Here is a 15570-nt window from a genome sequence, read left to right as displayed (position 1 = left end):
GGCGGACGCGCAACCACTGCGCCACCAGGGAAGCCCCCATATACTTTATTTTTTAAAAAATTTTATTTTTAAAAATATTTGATTAATTAATTAATTAATTAATTAATATAGGCTGTGCCATGTGGGATCTTTTAGCTGTGGCATGCAGACTTCTTAGTTGCGGCATGCGAACTTCTAGTTGCGGCATGCATGCGGGATCTAGTTCCCCATCCAGGGATCGAACCCAGGTGCCCTGCACTGGGAGTGCGGAGTCTTACCCACTCGACCACCAGGGAAGCCCCCTCACATATACTTTAAATCATCTCTAGATTGCTTATAATACCTAATACAACATAAATGCTATGTAAACAGTTGCTGGTGTGCAGCAAATTCAAGTTTTGTTTTTTGGAAACTTCTGGAGATTTTTTTCCCCCCAAATATTTTCAATCTGTGGTTGACTGAATCTGTAGATGCAGCACCTGCAGATACAGAGGGCTGACTAGTTTATTAAGTGCCTTTTGAATGTCACACATTGTTCTACATGTTTTATATGTGTTAATTTATTTCATTCTTGTAATTCTGTGGGATAAGTGCTATTATTTACAGGTGAGAACACTAAGGTAGAGAGAAGTAAGTCACTCCTCCAACATGATTATTCAGCTGGAAGGTGGGAGAGCTGGGATTTGAACCCAGGCAGCACATTAACTCTAGAGTCTATGCTCCAATCTAGTATACTATTATGAACTTTCCAGAAATGAAAGTTCAGTAACAAGCCATGTATTTTTCTGTACTGATAATTCAAATGGATATCAATTATATTTTATTTTGAATATTCGCCTCCATATTTTAAAATCACTTTTAAGAGTTATAGTGGACATTTTGTCTCCTTGGCAACCCTTATCACCATCCTTGTTCCTAATCCATAACCATATTTTGATGAATGGATCCCATCCCTACCTCCAGGACTATACACTTAACTGGCTGGCTTAAGAAAAGCACACCGTATATCCTCCTGGACACAGTGGCTCAGGATTGGGCAGATGACCTAGGCGGTCCACTCATGGTGAATTTCAGGTTTCCTGTTCAGTTATGCTGGGAAAGAAGCATTCCTAAATATTTACCTAAACTGTTACAAGGATTCAGCTGACACCATAGAAGATACAATGGAGAATCAGCAATAAACTGGGTCCTTGAAGATACAATTGAGTCATTGTACCTATTCACCCTGAAGTCCATCCAACCTCAGAACATTCAGTTATGAGAGCCAATAATACACCCTATTTATAGCTCAAACCGGTTTGAACTGAATATTTTATTTCATGCAAAATAAAGCATCCTAACTGTTTGATACAAGGGATTAAATTTTTCTTTCTAGATGTCATCTTGCATTTCTAAGCAACGGAAAAGATAGACTAATCTGTATATTGTCAACTGTTATAAAATTTGGACAAAGCAAATGATACCTGATGGAATTTCAGGAAAAAGGCATTTTGCTCCACTATGGGTTACGAAATCTTATTTTAACTTAAAGCAGAAGGAAAATCTACAAAAATGTGAAACCCTTCAAGAAAAAACAAATGTACAAAATATCTACATAATTCTTCACTCATAGGCATTTTATCTTTTGAAATGTATTTCAAGATCAAAATTTAAAGTTTCAAACATAAACATAACAATACTTCATAAAAATAATCCACCTATTTTATTAGGATTGGTACCATAATAAGTGTTTTTGGAAGAGTGAATACAAAGGATCTGTGTAGTTACTTAGCATGGATTAAAATTACTGGAACTGGGGAGAATGAAAACCATAATTTTATGTCTCACATCATTATGAAAATACTTTGAAAAGTTCCAGTTATATATTATATTTTGCTCTTTTAAAAATCAGTTTCACTACTACATGATAATAGGAAACAGGTTAAGTATGTGGTATTGGCTTCAGTAGACAGTATATTAAGAAAATGGATACAGTAGGTAAAGATCGAAATGAAAAAGTACATTCTGCTTCAAATAACTGTAAATACTTGAGCACTTAATAAAGCAGTTCTCCACTGGGAGTGGCATCAATCTCATTTGGAAGTGGCTAGGCAGTTTTGATTGTTCCAAGGCTGGGAAGCACTTTAGGCATATAGTGGGTGGGGACCAGAAATGCTAACCTTCCTGTAATGCACGGGACAGTCCCACACAACAAAAATTGTCCTGTTCAAAATGCCAATAGAGCCCCTACTAAGAAACACCAGAACACAGAAAGGATAGCAGATATGTGCATAACAAAAACTGAATACCAGCACTAAATGCCAGCATCTGTTTCACATTAACTTTGGAGAAAATATGTACTATAGGAACTCTGGCAAAGGAGAAATAATGGAGAAGATGAGCTACCATGTGTACTTTCACAGATGTCTAGGAAATATGAAAGGGGAAGACATTCTAGGATTAAGAATATAACCAGCCTGGGTGCATTTAGTTGAATACATTAGGAAATCAGGTGGGGACAACTATGAAGATCCACTATTTAGTATGGATCCCTTAGAGGAACAGGAACATATTCTGCTTAAAGTATGACTCTATTTCAACTCCCTGGCATGGCATATAAGGTCCTGCAAGGCCCAGCCCCAGTGGGGCTCTCTCCAGTCTTATCCCCTACCACTTCCAAACTCCCACCCTAGTTTCTAGATATACCAGACTACTTACATTGTCTTCAATTTGCTACTCTTTTTGCATCTGATATTTTCACCATAAGACTATCCTTCCCTCTGTCTGGATAAAACCCTAGACTTAAAAACTCCTCCTTGTCCTTCAATAATTTGCTCAAATTCTATCTTCTCTTGGGAGGACTTTCCAGTCCCCAGCTCTTAAGGAATAACACTTCCCCAAGGCTGGGGCACTGAGCCTTCCTTTGTGCTCCCACAACGCTCCATGTATCTTCCATCAGAGCATTCACCACACTACATTATGAGAGTTTGCTGTCTTGTCTTCCCACTGAACTACTTGAGAAGAAGGACAGTGACTTACTGGCATATAGGTCAGTGATTTTCAAGCAGACATAAACATCAGAATCACCTAGTGCCTTTTTTTTTTTTTAAATTAAAGACAAATTATTTTAGAGCCCTTTAGGTGCACAGCAAAATCAAGAGGAAGGTACAGAGATTTCCCATATATCTTCTGCCCCTACATATGCACAGCCTCATCTGGTTCTTTTATAATGTAAAGATACCTAAGCTCTACCCTAGGCTCAATGACTTAGGAATTCTGTTGGTCGGGCCCAGGTATCTGCATTTTGAAATTGTCCCAGTTAATTCTGATGTATACTCTAGATTGAAAACCATTTACACAAAACTGGCACATTATTGTCCGCATCTTACAAATAAGGCAATGGGCACAGAGAGGTAAATAACTTGCCAAAAAAACTCCCTTAACACATAAAAATTAAGTTAAATTTTGTCATGTTTAATACAAAATAAACATTTGAAAATTATTAAATATATTATTATTCCTCTTTTAAAAAGTAAAGACACTGAGGAAGACCCACCCTTCATTATTTTGGGTAATGAGAAATACTTGAAAGAGATATTTCCAACTGCCTGAAAAGCAGCAATTTCATATGGGGGGGGGGATAAAGAAAGGAAGGTAATTTTAGGCCATGGAATAGAGTACAACACTTGAGAGCTTCAGGCAGTCCATCCAAAGCCACATGAGATGACAGATTTCACCTACTGGCAATTCTGCCTATGACCAGTGAAGGTATCTCTGAGCTAATGACTCCTGTGGGTACAAGAAGCACTAAAAGATTCTGAGCAGGTGACCATCATACTAAAAACATGTTTTAGGAAGATGTATCTGGCATCAATGTATAAGAGTGACTGACGTGAGAAGACACTGAAGGTAGGGAGAGCTCTTAGAAGTTCCCCAATAGTCCCCGGTGAGACAAGTTGGGCCTGCATGGGAGAAGACAGCTGATAGATGCTGCAGTGAAGGAAGTAGAAAGGGACTCATTCCTGAGGCATATCATGAAGAAGCAGACTTGGTGACTGAGGAAGGACTTCCCTAACTGAACCAGTATGGGGACCCTGATATGATCAAGAGTGTTTGGTTTCCATTTGTATGAATGCTGGCTAACTGTTGCTGTGGAAAGATATACCCTCTGTGATGCTGTGGCATAAGAACCTCCTTCTTACCACTGTCTACATGGCCCCAGGAAGGAAATACCTGATTGACTGAGGAACCATTAGAAAACCAGTGTGAAAGAATAGAAGTGTTAAGTCCTTGCTGTTGCTCTGAAATTTTTTCATCAGACTGTATCAAAGCAGTTATCGGAGAGAAACCATAGAGCTAATCATTTTTAATTAGTTAACAAGTTTGTACTGAGCACCTATTATGTACTCCCCCCAAATCTACCTCTCTCACCATGACCACAACTGCTAAATCCATTTCATTTTCCTTTGCTCTTTTCTAAAGTTAATTTGCAACAAAGTACAAACCTATACTACTTATAACACACCATACTCCCCCCAAAAAAACCAAACCCACAAAAACAAAACCAAAAATCCTGTGCTTTAAGAAATGTATGGCCACATAATTGTTTAAAGAAAAAAGTGCTACTGACATTAATACAGAGGTGGATAGGTATATCATCGCAATAAAATTTGAATGCTGTAATTTTATCCAAAGAGCAAAAAGTAATTAAAAAATTTTTTTTATTGAAGTAGAGTTGATTTACAATGCTGTGCCGATCTCTGCTGTACAGCAAAGTGACTCAGTTACACACATCCAGACATTCTTACAAAAAGTAATTTTAAGAATCTATAAAAGGTTATTTCTTTACAAGAGAGACATCTAGTGGCTAGCTTCTAAAATAGGACTGGAGCTCAAACAGCAATTCACACTGTTGTTTAATAATGGGCACACTTCCACTATCTTAATACTCTAAGTTTAAGAGAGACCCCTAGACAGAGAGCCTAAGAACTCTGGGCCAAAAGGAAGATAGCAACTCATTTCTAAGCTGACAGTTGTAAAGGAATGAAGAAGGACTGGGCTGCTTAGAAATGAGGGTTGAGGTCATGTGGAGACAAACTGCCAGAAGATGAAGGTCAAAAGTTGGGTCCATTCCTAGGGAATGGGAGGTTAGACCACACAAGACAGTACATGCCTGGAGTTAAGCTAAAGATATTATTGGGGAGGAGTCTCTCAATCCAATTCTTTTTTCCAAATGACAAGTCGAAATATATTCCCCCTCACTGCTGAATCTTCAGGCCCAAATAGCCAGGAAAATAAAATGAGGGACTTAGGCAACCAAATGAGATGCGATATTCAAACACAACCAAGATAATCTCCAGGTTTGTTATCCATGGCTTTCTGTAGCAAAACACTAAAACACAACTGAAAAGATGCAGCCATGGATAAAAACATGGAATTTTATATGACAGTATCAGAATACTTTTCAAAGACTATTGAATATATTTACAACTCAAAATGTATAATGGTCCTGCCCACATCCATCAATGTCTTTTAAAATTATTATTTTAAAAATTCATTTATTTATTCTTAAAATAAGTATTACATGCACATGGTCTAAAATTCAAAAAAGGTACAAAAGGGCACGTAATTCCCATGTCTGTCCCCCTCTACCCAATTTCCCTCCCTTAAGATAACTACTATTAATCGTTTACAATATAAGTATATACGGATATAACCTTTACTTTTCACACAAGGGTAGCACACAATGAACATAGTTCTGTATCTATCTTTATTCACTTAGTATTTCTGGCAACCATTCCAATATTCATACATTTAGAGCTGCTGAATTTTTTCCCCATTTTAAAGGCATACCATAATTTATTTAAGCAGTCCACTACTGATGGATATTTAGATTCATACTACTCTTTTGCTATTACAAACTATGGTGCACTGAATATCCTTGTACATATTTCATTTCCATATGTATGGTTATATATATCAGATAAATTCCTAAAAGTAGAATTGTTAGGTGAACAAGTAATTATCATGCCTTCCTGATCCATCTGTCTTCGACAACTGACCTTCCCTTTGTTTGGGGCCACTATTTATTTTAAGCAATTAGGGCAACTTGGCAGAGAAGATCATCTGAAAACTCTCTCAAGGCACACAATAAGAAATCCTGGAGAAATACAGCAAACATACTGAGCTCATCAAAAAGTATGAAAAATTTTCAGGGGCCAAAAGGAAGCAGGAACTAAAAACCATAGTGGAATGTGGAAGCTATACCTGCTCTGGAGGCCTTTGCCTCCAAGTAATCAAGAGGCTTGGTAACCAAAAGGCTTATGTTTCAACAGTCACTGAGGAACATGAGCCAAGATACTGACCTCACATAAGCTGGAGACCTCCAACTGAGATCACTGCATAAAACTATGCAGTGAAAGAGTGAACCAGAAAAATTCTGCCAACCAGCAAAGGGAGACAATGAGGAAACCTGTCCACCTCAGCTTGAGGTCTAGGGAGAGAGAAAGGTATAGGAGGTGGGGGAAAGGTTTCAATTGAGAATGAATAACTATGGACTCATCAAATGGGTTTGGGGTTCAAATTATTACCAGTAGTATAGTCTGATAAACTTCAGACTAAGAAATTAAAGAGGGTCCTGGATTGGTGCGTTGGGTATCTGGCATAAGCAAGTGCATACCAGCTCCTACATGAACTTGAGTTCATAATTACATTTTAGAAAAAAACAAAGAAACAAGCCATCAAAATGAAGAGTCAGCAGAAACAGCAGACAGCAGTAACAAATTTCCAAGAAATTCAGACAGAATTATTTACACAAATAACAAATGCACTAAATTATTGAATAAAAAGGGAGGTTAAAACATGAGAAAGGAATACATTCTACCTAAAAGACCAGATAGATTTGGGAAAGGAACAGAACTTCAAGAAATGAAAAGTGTAACTGAAACACAAACAAAGAGCCCACTCAGTACATGGGCTAAATATCAGATTAATTAGACACAGCTAAGGAGGGAAATTGACTTGGTTGATACACCTGAATGAATTACCCAGAATGTAGGTAAGTCGGACAAAGAAATAAAAAATTAAGATAATGTATTAGAATTTTCCAGAAATATGCAGAAAGCAGAGCAAATCCAAACGAAGATAAATCACCCCAAAGACAAAAGTGAAGAACTTAAAAGCAACTGACATAGAAAGATTGTATAAAACATCAGTGTTCTCAATAATGGCAAAAGAAGTAAGAAAACAGTGGAATAAATAAACTGAAGTACTAAAATAAATGTCAACTTGAGATACTTCATATTCAGCCAAACTATCATTCAAAAGTAAGGGTGACCTATATGATTCATATATATGAAATTTTAAAACAGGCAAAATTCATCTTCAGGTTGAAAATTAGAATAGGTTATCTGAGGAGGAGAGGAGATAACTAGGAAAAACCTTTCTTGGGTGATGGTAATATTTTATATATTTACAGGGACTCGGTTATACTGGTATATGCATTTGTCAAAACTCAACAAATATACACTTAAGATTTGTGCATTTCATTGCCTGTAAATTTTACGTCAATAGGAAAAGTGAGTTTCATATCTTTCAGACAACTATTTAAACTCCAACATTATTTTTTAACTGAACATACTCATGGATGTCATTCCATGACAATACTTCTGTATCTAATTGTTTTTGTTTAATGGTTGCATAGAATTCCACTGTATGAAGGCATCATTATTAACTTAGTTCAGCCCAATACTGAGGGATACTCGAAGCTGTTGCCAGTTTTTACACTATTAAAAACAATGTTGCAATAGATATACATGTACATATATCTCTGTGAACTGTACTAACACATTTGAGGCTAAATTCCTTGAGTAGGCAGGTATAACATTTTTAGAAATATTGTCTTCTATAATAATTACTCTCAAGAACAGTGGAAGAAGAAAATGGTCTGGCTAGCTCATACCTTCACTATATTAGTAATATATGCTTGTCACACACATGTGTATGTATGTATATACATCATTCTATGACCATCTATTCTTATCCTTTGCCCCTTTTCCTAAGTAGTTACTAGTCTTTTATTAATGCATAAGCACTGTCATATATGTTTAAAGATTTTTTTTGGAAGCGGGTCTGGTAGTCTTTTGATTTTATTATGGTCTTTTTTGGCCAATTAAAAAAAAAAATTATGTCAATTTAGTTTTTTTTTTTCCTTTATGGCTTTGGATGGGATGTTCCTCTCTTCAAAATTATGAAAATATTCCCATATTTTAAATTTCATTTTAAGTTTAAGATTTTACTAACATAACGTTGTAGGTCACTTATTCTTCAAAAATACACTTATTCATAGAAAAAGAGATCAGATTTCTGGTTACCAGAGAGAGGGGAGGAGGAGGGGGAATTGGACAAAGGTAGTCAAAAGGTACAAACTTCCAGTTATAAGATAAATACTAGGGATGTAATATACAACATGGTAAATATAATCAACACTGCTGTGTGTTATGTATGAAAGTTGTTCAAAGAGTAAATCCCAAGCACTCTCATCACAAGAAAAATTTTTTTTTTCTACTTCTTTAATTTTGTATCTATGAGATGACGGATGTTCATGAAATTTATTGTGATAATCACTTCATGATGTATGTAAATCAAATCACTATGCTGTACACCTTACACTTATACAGTGCTGTATGTCAATTATATCTCAATAAAATGGGAAGAAAAAGATTTTAATTCCACCTGGAAGTTCTGGTAAAAAAAACTGTCAAATGGCAAACAGTCTCAACCCCATTTATTGAAAAAGTCATTCTCTGTATTAATTTGAAATACTATCTGATCATAAACTAGAGTGCCAAATAGCCTCATATCTATTTTCTGTTATCTGAACTAACTGTTCATTTCTACATCAACACCATAAAACTTTACTAAAATTTCATACATTTTAATGAGTCCAGCATTATTACTCTTTCTTTTCCCAGGTTCTCCTGGTGCTTCTCCCATGTTTACTCTTCCAAATGAACTTAAGTCATTTTATCATGAATCCTTTCCTTCTCCAAAAAAAAAAATTTAAAAAATCCGAAATCAAAACCGAACAAAATCCCATTAATATTTTCATTGGGATCATATCAGATTTAAAGATCATTCATTTAAGAAATAAATGTTATTTCTATAATATTGAATCTCTTAATAACATGGTCCTTTCCCCCCATTTGTTCAACTCTTTTAAGCCATTCAGTAGAATTTAAGTTTTCTTCATAGAGATCTTTCATATTTCTTTCAAATAGTTTTTGATTAGCATTGGGTGAAAGTAAACATCAAGTTACAAGCCCCACGGAAGAGATGAGGCAGAGAAGTTACCTTTGAAAGAGTCACAATTTAAAAGAAGTAGTTTGGGATCTGCTATAAAATAAGTAGGGGAGCCTTATATTGCACACATTTCCTTACCAAGCTCCTCTATTTTTAACAGAGAATGTCTTTTTCATATTGGCTCAACTTATTCTTAATATAAGCATCCCTTAACTTTTCTTTGTTCATTAAAGTTATCCATTATGACATTCCAGCAAATTCACCAGTCCTCTAAAATTCGTTGCTATTGATATTAAATACCCTTTTGACATCACAGGCTGGTTAGTGTTATATCCCACTTTGACTATAAAATGAAAATTATGGTTCCTAGTCTTAGAAAAATTCACATATCACATAATTTTGCATATGATTTTAAGAGATTTGAAGTCATACTGGTCAAAAACTCCTACCATAAAGGATACCTGGCTTATTTATAAGCAACTCATGCAGCTCAATAACAAAAAAACAAACAACCTAATCCAAAAATGGGCAGAAGACCTAAATAGACATTTCTCCAAAGAAGATCTACAGATTGCCAACAAACACATGAAAGAATGCTCAACATCATTAATCATTAGAGAAATGCAAATCAAAACTACAATGAGATATCACCTCACACCGGTCAGAATGGCCATGATCAAAAAATCTAGAAACGATAAATGTTGGAGAGGGTGTGGGGGAAAGGGAACCCTCTTGCACTGTTGGTGGGAATGTAAATTGATACAGCCACTGTGGAGAACAGTATGGAGGTTCCTTAAAAAACTACAAATAGAGCTACCATACGACCCAGCAATCCCACTACTGGGCATATACCCTGAGAAAACCATAATTCAAAAAGAGTCATGTACCAAAATGTTCATTGCAGCTCTATTTACAATAGCCAGGACATGGAAGCAACCTAAGTGTCCATCAACAGAGGAATGGATAAAGAAGATGTGGCACATATATACAATGGAATATTACTCAGCCATAAAAAGAAATGAAACTGAGTTATTTGTAATGAGGTGGATAGACCTGGAGTCTGTCATACAGAGTGAAGTAAGTCAGAAGGAGAAAAACAAATACCGTATGCTAACACATATATATGGAATCTAAGAAAAAAAAATGTCATGAAACTAAGAAAAAAAAGTGTCATGAAGAGACTAGGGGTAGGATGGGAATAAAACACAGACCTACTAGAGAATGGACTTGATGATATGGGGAGGGGCAAGGGTAAGCAGTGACGAAGTGAGAGAGTGGCATGGACATGTATACACTACCACATGTAAAATAGATGGCTAGTGGGAAGCAGCCGCATAGTACAGGGAGATCAGCTCGGTGCTTTGTGACCACCTAGAGGGGTGGGATAGGGAGGGTGGGAGGTAGGGAGACACAAGAGGGAAGAGATATGGGAACATATGTATAAGTATAACTGATTCACTTTGTTGTAAAGCAGAAACTAACATACCATTGTAAAGCAGTTGTACTCCAATAAAGATGTTAAAAAAAAAAAAAAGGATACCTGGCTTAAAATGAACCTATGATTCTAAGGCACCTAACGCACTTGCTACCACATAACCTGCTGTTAGTCCTACAGAGGTAATTCAAGCAGAATGTTCTTTAGTCACACTTCATATGGGGCTATTTAATTGTTTTTAAAAAACATTTTATTTTCAAGTAATTTCAAACTTTACAGAAAAGTTACAAAAACACCACAAAGAATTCTTCACTCAGAATGCTCAAAAGTTACCACTGGAACATTTAATTATTTTTTTTAACATCTTTATTGGAGTATAATTGCTTTATAATGTTGTGTTAGTTTCTGCTGTATAACAAAGTGAATCAGCTATATGTATACATATATCCCCATATCCCCTCCCTCTGCATCTCCCTCCCACCCTCCCTATCCCACCCCTCTAGGTGGTCACAAAGCACTGAGCCGATCTCCCCGTGCAATGCAGCTGCTTCCCACTAGCTATCTACTTTACATTTAGTAGTGTATATATGTCAGTGCTACTCTCTCACTTCGTCCCAGCTTCCCCTTCCCCTTCCCCGTGTCCTCAAGTCCATTCTCTACGTCTGCGTCTTTATTCCTGTCCTGCCTCTAGGTTCATCAGAACCATTTTTTCCTTTTTTTTTTTTTTAGATTCCATATATATGTGTTAGCATACGGTATTTGTTTTTCTCTTTCCAACTTAACTTCACTCTGTATGACAGACTCTAGGTCCATCCACCTCACTACAAATAACTCAATTTCGTTTCTTTTTATGGCTGAGTAATATTCCATTGCATATATGTGCCACATCTTCTTTATCCATTCATCTGTCGATGGACAGCTAGGTTGCTTCCATGTCCTGGCTATTGTAAATAGTGCTGCAATGAACATTGTGGAACATTTAATTTTAAAGAACTTCAATTTGAGTTTTTGTGTATACTGTAGCTCAAGCTGCTTAAACAAACAAAGGAACAATTTAATACCTAGGGAGTAATTATAATAATCTTAGTACAGAACCGAGATCACATACGAACAATTCCAAACCCTAAATCTCTGAAACTGAAAAATTTTCATAACTCCTCCAGCAGCAGAAACCTGACTGAGCTCATTTACAGTCATTATTTTCCCACTAAAATGTAAACATTTGTAGGTTTCACTGCAGAAATAGTATTGTTTGATTATATAATGCTGCCTCAGACCTACTAGGCATGAATATAATATAGTAAACATAACATATCCCCAAAGATTTCCAGTAAGAGCATGCAGATCATTTATTATCACTGCACATTATCTACTAAGTGCCAGGTATTACTTTAAGTATTATTTCATTTACTCCCCTCAACAACCCAGTAAATTCACTCTTGCCTGAGGTCACCTAACGTGAACCATATGTAGAGGCAATATTCAAATTCAGGTTTATCTCAGTCAAAACCTTAAACACTTTTGAAAGTTTAAAAAAGCATTGAAAACAAGTCTCTAAAACACAATACTGGAGCTGTGGGAGGTAAAAATAATTCTTTGATAAGATGCAGCATCCTCTTCTTCCCTCCTTCCAGCAAATAACACTACGATCATCTAAAATTTTTATCATTTTCATATGAATGTCTGAGAACACACAGATATCACAAAAAAGATACTTCTAAATGCCTTTCTTCACTTTTACCCCCTAAGAGTAAAGTACGGGACCATATATATTTATCTTGCTACTTATATATCACCTTTTAGCAATCAAAATTTTCTGCAATCCTGATATTGCCAAACATCAAGTTCAATAAGTATGTCTTCCATATCCATCTAAATCAGTGGCTCTCAAATTCTGCCTCTCCCCACTGCCCCCATCCCAGGGGATGTGTGTGTCTGTGTGTGTGTGTGTGTGTGTGTGTGTGTGTGTGTGTGTGTGTGTGTGTTACCAAAATCTAGTCAGTAGAAGCCAGGGATGCTGCTAAACATCCTATGATACACACACCAGCCACTCACGACAAAGAACCCTGTGGCTCAAAACATCACAGTGCCAAGATTAGAAATCATGATCTAAATCACTGATGAAAATGCTGAACAAGAATGAACAAAATATAGGAACACACTAAAGAGATTTCCAAGCTGACTATCAACCAACTAAGCAGAATATTCTAAGTATGGCTATCAACTAACTGGGAAGTCACCTTAATGCTTTACTATTCATCAAACATCCAAACACAGACATTTTAAATTCAGTTCATGGCATTTTCCATTTAGAAATAATAATGGGCAATTTAACAAAGAACAAATAGAAAAATTCTGTTCCATAGATTTCAATTATTTATTTCACCAAATTATTTTGAATTATTTATTTCACCAAAATAGTTGTAAGAATGAAAGATCATCTTACTACCACAGATTGGATTAGGTCAAACTTCACCCTTGAATTTTAAGATATTATTCTGAAACATGTGGCCAAATATTCCATATCTAAGTAGCAATTAAATAAAATCAAATTAAAACAAAATATCATTTCCACCTTCCAAAATAGCAACAAAATTTTTTAAAAAAGAGACAACTCAGTGCTAGTGAGATGTTTAAACAGATATTCTCATTTACTACAAATGGAAATGAAAACTGGCTTATCCCTAGTTTATTATTACTAGCCCTACTTTATAGATGAGGAAACTGAAGCACAAAGAAGTTAGGTGGCTTAGCTTAATATCACATGGCTAGGAAGTAGCTGGTTAGAAATCTGAACCCAGGCAGCCTAGCTCCAGTTTGTGCTCTTAACCACTCCATTTTACTATCTCTATGTTTTATAGAATTTCTTTTACAACTCTTTAAAATGCATCAAAAATGACTGGAAGACAAAATTAAGGGTGAAAAGCCTGGTGAAAACATTTACAATGCATGTAACAGATCAAGATGAGATATAAGCAGGCACATTAAATGAAAAAATTCAACTGTTCAACCTCTAATCAGATATGCAAAAAAGTTTAATAATATTCAATTAAAGTGCAGTATAACTAAAATAGGCACTCATACATTTTTGTGCAAGGTACAAAGTGGTACTTTTTTGGGGAGGACAATTTGGAGTTTCCTTCAAAAGTATAAATGCATGTAGTCTCTGATGCAGTAATTCCACTTTCTAGGAACTGATCATACAGAAAAAGTCACATAAGCACACAAAACAATTTATTCAAGGATGTTTATAACAGCATTATTTGTAATAATTAAAATCTAGAAATTAGCTAAAAAAGTTCATGAATATGGGAATAATTAAATAAATTAGGATATAGTAGTCATAGTTGAAATATACTACTTAAACAAAGCGGGGCAGATTTGCATTAACAAGTAAGATGTCCATAATATATTGTTAAATAGAAAAAAGCTAGCTGTAGAAAAAACAGTGTGTGTCTTAATTCACATAGATGAATAATGTTTAACTTGAGGAGAGTCATGTAACTTTTTATACTTTTATATAAGTATTTAATATTATGCTTTACTTTATTAATTGAAAAAAGGACACATGATTAGAAGAAAACATAAAATATTATCAGTGGTTGTCTCTGTGTAGTGGAATTAAAGGTGCTATTTTTCTTTAAATTTTTTTATGATGAGGATATATTACTTTTACAATTGCTACTATATGCTGATTCCTTCCTACACTCCAGTTAGTGTCTAGGTAAATTAATACACTAAGGTCACTTCTACACAGCAGCTATCATTAGCTCCATTTTACAGATGTGAAAGCAGCTAAGAAATTGATTCTAAAGTCTACTGTGTACTATGTTGCTAATCTCCTCATGGAAAGACACTTAAAATATAAGAAAATCAAGCCCAAATCATTGTAAATTAATGAGTAAAAGGCATAATGCAAGAAGAGTCCAATTTGCCATTTCAGAGATCTGAGGTGTTCCAAGATAAGAGTATAAATTTGTGTTCTAAACCCAGAAAATACACCAAATGTAGTATTCTTGGAAAAAACTTCCCACATACATTCATGTGTCTAAAGACCCCAAAATTAAAAATTTGAGGCTATATTAGCAGCAGTAAAACCATTCTGAATGGTTTCTTTCATAAAACAGGAATACATTTTATATTTCAGAAGGCACAAACCAGTTATCTTAAATTTCAAACAAATTATGTCTATTTCTAAATATGTCAGTTTCAAAATACACAAAAGAATCATCTCATATTTGATAAATGCAAAGTATTACTTTACTCCTGGAAACCAACCAAAAAAAGGGAAAACCACCTTTACAAATATTTGTCTTGAAACATATAAAATAAGTGGATAATGCCATTCTCTAATAATATAGTATCTTCTGAAAAGATGGAAGGTTTATTAGAATAATTCTGATCATTCTGTCTCTTCAATTTATGTAGTAAAATTGTGAGGGAACCTTACAGTTTACCTAGTACAACCCGCACCATTATGCAGATGGAGCCCGGAGAAAAGAAGTAATTTGCTCAAGGCCTCACAGTTACTAAGAGGCTGAAGTGGGGAGGACTCACTCAGGTTTTTTGACTCTAAATCCAGAATGTTGACTTTTGAAAGGTATTATCCAATAATTTAGTGGGCTACTTACAGTACTTTGGGATCCTGTTCTTCTCTGTACTACTGGGGCCTTTTTGACCCAGCACTTTCAGAGAGCAGGAAACTCATCTCTAATGTATTATCTGTATTCACAGATTCACTACAGACTAAATGTTTTCCAAGTTCCCTTTCTTCTCCGTCACTGGCTCTCAAATGAAATCCTATTTGGAATCCCAAAGTAAAAGGATTATAAAAGCCAAGCTGCTCTGGTTAAAAATATGCAGGAATTCTGCTTTGA

General features: G+C 35.5%; 1 protein-coding gene across 2 annotated transcripts in view; it reads right to left on the bottom strand.

Moving 5' to 3' along the window:
* The window catches only part of ZNHIT6 (zinc finger HIT-type containing 6), a 57037-nt gene that overhangs the window by 30631 nt on the left and 10836 nt on the right, over window positions 1-15570 (bottom strand). The window lies entirely within an intron of this gene.

This window comes from Physeter macrocephalus, chromosome 4 (assembly GCF_002837175.3).
Source record: "Physeter macrocephalus isolate SW-GA chromosome 4, ASM283717v5, whole genome shotgun sequence".
NCBI classification, from domain to species: Eukaryota; Metazoa; Chordata; class Mammalia; order Artiodactyla; family Physeteridae; genus Physeter; species Physeter macrocephalus.
The sequence above is the reverse complement of the archived record's forward strand: the minus strand, read 5'-3'. Positions and strand labels throughout refer to the sequence as shown.